A 5738-nucleotide genomic window follows, 5' to 3' on the forward strand; every position below is an offset into this window, starting at 1 on the left:
CGAGCACGCTACCGCTTGAGCCACATCCCCAGCCCGAACTTATGATTCTCTTGCCTCAGCCTCCCAAGTAACAGGGATTACAGGCATGTGCCACTGTGCCTGATTAGAATATGTTTCTGGACAACATGAGGACTGTCCTTCCCAACTGCCCCTAGAATACTGCCTGTCAGTGGATGGTACACACACACACACACACACACACACGTGACGATATTGATTCTATCTCTAGGACTCTATCTCCAGAAGAATTGAAAACATGTTTACACAGAAACAAAGAGGAAGACACATGGTCTCTCATTAGATGCAGAATAAGCATTTTACAAAAGGGAACATCTTTTCATGATAAAAAATCAGTCAAAAAGTAGGAATTGAAGGGAACTTCATAAAGGACATCTACAAAGAGCCCACATATAACACTGCACTTAATGAAAAAAAACCATCGTTCCCTTCTGATCAAGAATAAGACAAGGATGTCTGCTATTGCAGCCACTTCTATCAACATTGTACTGGAGGTTCTGGTGAGGGCAGCTGGGGGAGAAAGAGAAATAGAAGGCATCCAACTGGAATCGAAGAAGTAAAACTGTCTCCATTTGCAGATAACTGGACCTTACACACAGAGAACCTGGAGAGCCAGGGACAGTGTTGCACGCCTGTGATCCCAAAGACTTGAGAGATTGAGGCAGGAGGATGGCAAGTTTGAGGCCAGCCTCAGCAACTTAGCAAGACCTTGTTTCAAAATAAAAAGGACTGGGGGAAGTAGTTCCATGGTATAGAACCCCTGGGTTCAATCCCCAGAACTACAAAAAAGAAACCCCTGAAGATTCATGCACATACTGTTAGAGCTAGCAAGTGAGTTCAGTTCACCTCTCTTGTGGGATTCAAGATCATCACACACACACACACACACACAAAAATCAGTTGTACTTCTACGCACAGCATTGAATAGTCCAAAATGAAATTAAGAGAATGGTTGCATTTATAATAGCATCAAAAACAATGAAATACTAAGCCAGGCATGGTGGTGTGTGCCTGCAGACTCAGCCACTTGGGAGCTAAGGTGGGCTTTCCAGCCAGCCTGGGCAACTAAAGATCTGTCTAAACAAACAAAATCAGCTTTAGGAATAAATTTAACCAAACAAGTAAAAGTCTTGCATACTGTGAGCTACAGAACATCATCAAAATTTTTAAAAATTAAGAGAAATCAATGGAAAGACATTCTGTGTTTATGGTTTGAAAGACCTGGTACTGTGATTAAGTGGCTAGGGTGTAGCCCAGTGGTAGAGCACTTGCCTAGCATGCTTAAGGTCCTGGATTTGATCCCTAACACCTCCCCCTGAAAAAAATATGAAGATAGCCATACTCCCTAAATTGAGGCTGATTTAGTATAAGCTCAAATTTTTCTTATGTGGACAACCTTGTCCTGAAACTCATGTGGAAATAAATGCAAGGAATGAAAGCTGGGTGGGATGGCACATACCTGCAATCCCAGCAACTCAGAAGGCAGTGGCAGGAGGATCAAAAGTTTGAGGCCAGCCTCAGAAACTTAGTGATGCCCTAAGCAAGGCGATACCGTTTCAAAAAATAAAAAGGATTAGTGATGCAGCTCAGTGGTAAAGCACCTCTGGGTTCAATCCCCAGTACACCCTCCCCCCAAAAAATTGTGACCCATAGAATGGGAAAAAAATCCCATAACCATTGAGAGTATAGCATGGGGGGGGGGCGGTTGGGGCTGTGGCTCAGTGGCAGAGTGCTTGCCTTGAACATGTGAGGCACTGGGTTCAGTCCTTAGGACCACATACAAATAAATAAACAAACAAAGATATTGTGTCCATGTATATAACTAAACAAACAAAATGAGTATAGTATCGTCCAGCGTGGTGGTACACACCTGTGATCTCTGTGGCTTGGGAGGCTCAGGCAGGAGGATTGCAAGTTCAAAGCCAGCCTCAGTAACAGCAAGGTACAAAGGAACTCAGTGAGACCCAGTCTCTAAATAAAATACTAAAAAGGGCTGGGGATGTAACTCAGTGGTCAAGCGCCCCTGAATTCAATCCCTGGTACCCCCCAAGAGCCTGGTATCCATAATGTATAGAATTTTTACAATTCAGCAAGTAAGACACATATCCCAATCAAAAGTGGGCAACTGCCAGCTGCAGTGGGACAGGCCTGTAATCCCAGCCCTTGGGAGGCTGAGACAGGACAATCACAAGTTCAAAGCCAGCCTCAGCAATGGCGAGGCACTAAGCAACTCAGTGAGACCCTGTCTCTAAATAAAATTAAAATAGGGCTGAGGAGGTGGCTCAGTGGTTGAGTGCCCCTGAGTTCAATCTCCAGTACCAAAAAAAAAAAAAAAAAAAAAGGGCAAGGAATCAAAATAGAAGTTCCCTCCCCCAAGGAAGATATGGAAATGATCAGTAGGCACCTGAAAAGATGCCCGGGTCACTATTCAAGAGGAAAATAGAAATCAAAGCCACAAGGAGATAACAGCTCTCACACTAGGGTACTTAAAAAGAAAAAGGAAAAAGCTATTAGGAAATTCGGAAGCACTGGTGTTGATGTGGAGAAATTGGAATCCTACACTGCTGGTGAGAATGTGAAAGGGTACAGCCACTAAGGAAAGGAGCTTGGTAGTTCTCCAAAAGTTAAAGATGCCAGGTGTGGGGTATAGATGCCACCTGTAAGCCCAGCGACTGGGGAGACTGAGACAGGAGGATCACAAGTTGGAGGCCAGTCACTCAGTGACTTAGTGAGAGCTTGTCTCAAAAAATTAAAAGGGCAGGAGCTGGGCACAGTGGCTCATGCCTGTAATCCCAGTGACTTGAGAGGCTGAGGCAGGAGGATTGAGAATTCAAAGCCAGCCTCAACAACAGAGAGGCTCTAAGCAACTCAGTGAGACCCTGTCTCTAAATAAAATACAAAAAAACCCAAAAAACAAAAAACAACAACAACAACAACAACAACAAAAAAAAACAGCTGAGGACATGGCTCAGTGGTTGAGTGCCCCTGAGTTTAGTCCCCAGTACCCAGTACCCCTTCCCTCCACAAAAAGGGCAGGGGACTTAGGCCAATAATAGAGTGTCCCTGAGTTTAATCCTCTGTAACACACACCCATAACCACATACACCACCCGAGTGACTATATTAATTGATTGCATTTCTATGACTCTATCTCCAGAAGAATTGAAAACATGTTTACACAGAAACTTGTATACAGATGTTCATAGCAGTAGCAGTGACTCAAATGTCCATGGATTTATGGAGAAACAAAAGGCTATGTCTACACAAAGGAATATTACTCAGTCATAAAAAGCAGCCAAAGTACTGACACATGCTACAATGTGGATGAAACATGAGAACAAGACACTAAGTATCTTCCCCAGGAGGCCTACACCCACCCCTTTGCTGTTGTCTTTTCTCTAGTGATTCTTGAGAAGTTCCAGCACATCTTGCAAGTACTTAACAGAAATATCCATAGGCATCGGAAAATAGCCTTTGCCATCACTGCTGCTAAGGGTGTGGGGTGAAAATGTGCTCCTGTGTTGAGGAAAGCAGATGTTGACCTCATCAAGAAGGCTGGAGGACTTGCTAAGGATGAGGTTGAATGTGGGATGGCCATTATGCAGGATCCGCGGCAGCACAAGATCCCAGACTGGTTCTTGAATAGACAGAAGGATGTAAAGATGAAAAATACAGCCCAGGTCTGGCCGCATTCTAGACAATAAGCTCCAGGATGATCTGGAGTGACGGGAAGATTAGGGCCCATAGGGAGCTGCATCCTTTCTGGTGCCTTCCTGTCCAAGGCCAACACACCAAGTCCACCTGGCAGTGTACTGTGGGTATGACCAAGAAGAAATGAGTCTGTAGGCCTTTTCTGTTAATAAATGACATATCTAAAAAAAAAAAATACACTAATTAGATTCAATCCTCAGCACCATATAAAAATAAATAAAGGTATTGTGTCTATCTACAACTAAAAATATATTTAAAAAAAAACAGAGAGAGAGAGAGAGAGATAGAGAAAAGCTAGTTATAAACCTGGCTTTGGTAATGAACACTACCTGTAATCCCAGCGAGCAGAAGGCTGAGACAGGAGGATCCCAAGTTCAAGGCCAGCTATGGCAACTTAGTGAGATGCTGTCTCAAAATGAAAATTAAAAAGGCTGGGGATATAGTAGAGCACCTCTGGATTCAATCCCTAGTACTGGAAAAAAAGGGAAAAAGAAAAAGTCAGACACAAAATGCCACATGTGTATGATTTTATTTCCATGAAATGTCCTGAATAGGCAAATCCTTAGAGAAAAAGTAAAGTATACTAAGTGGGTGGGGAGTGGGGAGTGGGGAGTGAGGACTGACTAGGGGTGGAGGTTCTTTATAGTCGATGGACATGTCCCAGATTTAGATAGAGGTAAGGCTTGTACAACTCTCAATATACTAAAACCCACAGGACTGTGTACTTCAAAAGGTTGTATTTCATGATAAGTGAATTATATTACAAAATATTTTCATGATAAGTGAAATTATATATATACATTTTTTCCCCCTTCCAAATGACCAGGACTTAAACTGAGGGGAATCATGGTAAAAATATAACATCACAGAAACAGACTAACTGAGAACAACCCATGGAAGAGCCTGAGCAGCCACTGAGATCTGAATTTCCGCCCCAAGGAAATGGAGGCCAGGACAGATAAGAGGTGGGGAGCAGAATTAGTACCTAGCTGAAGGACCCTCTTTTGGCTTCCAGCCCTGCACAGTCCAATATGGTGACTGCTGAGCTATGATGGCTACTGAGTGCCTGAAACGAGCTAGTCTGGGTTAAGATGCCCTGTGAGTGCAAAATGCACAGTTGAGTTTTGAAGACTTAATATGATAAAAAGAATGCCAAGTGTCTTATTAGTATTTTCCATGTATTGTTACATTCTGAAATCATATTCTTCTGGATTCATCCTGTTAAATACAATATATTAAAATCAATTTCATGTTTCTTTTTACTTCCTGAAATGGGACTTTAAAATTAAGATCTAAATGTAAAATTACATATTAGCTTGTTTTATGTTTATATTAGCCAGTGTAAAAGGGGTGGCATTGACTTCTTCATGAGATAAAATGTCACTGAGCAGCCTTCCCTAGAGCTGGCCTGAAGCTGAGCAGGGGAGCTGGCCAAGCTGGGGAGGGGGTGTGTCCTGCACCTTTAGCCCTAAAGGGAAGGAGGGAAGGCCTGGGCGGGTGTTGCCTTCCTTCTTGGGCAGAGAGGTTGACGCCTTTGTCATCAGATCCAGAGATGATGTTTGAATGTGACTAATTAAAAAAAACCTGCAAACCATGGCGATTAAAACAACATAAAAGGGTGGGCGTTTTATGTAATTCCAGGAGCATTACTATTCAGACAGAACTCCAAAATATAGTACCTTGGGGAGGTTATTCATCTAACCCTAAATATGTTCAGTCCCATCCGGGGATGGGTGGGGGGTGGGGTGGGGTAGAAGGAGGGTCAGAAAATGCAAGCGAACTCCAGGGGGGCAGAAACTTGGACAAGTTCCTCTCTGGTTCCCTCAGCGCCTAGCACGGTGCCTGGCATACAGAAGGCGCTCCCCCTAAATACTGGCACGAGTTAACGTGCAAAATTACGTGGTCGCGAGGGCGAATGTTCCGGGGGAGGAGGCCTCTCGCTTTTGTCAGTCTCAAAGGAGTCTGAGGTCCCCAAAGGGTTAAAAACCACTTAATACAGGCAGGGACATG

General features: G+C 43.6%; 1 pseudogene; it reads left to right on the forward strand.

The window, feature by feature from the left end:
- Positions 1–470: 470 nt before the first annotated feature.
- Positions 471–3855, forward strand: LOC124093533 (small ribosomal subunit protein uS13-like; annotated as a pseudogene).
- The last annotated feature ends 1883 nt before the right edge of the window (positions 3856–5738 follow it).

Source organism: Marmota monax, unplaced genomic scaffold (genome assembly GCF_021218885.2).
Source record: "Marmota monax isolate L192 unplaced genomic scaffold, Marmota_monax_Labrador192_F-V1.1 WCK01_AAM20220418_F8-fsc00092, whole genome shotgun sequence".
In the NCBI taxonomy this organism is placed as follows: domain Eukaryota; kingdom Metazoa; phylum Chordata; class Mammalia; order Rodentia; family Sciuridae; genus Marmota; species Marmota monax.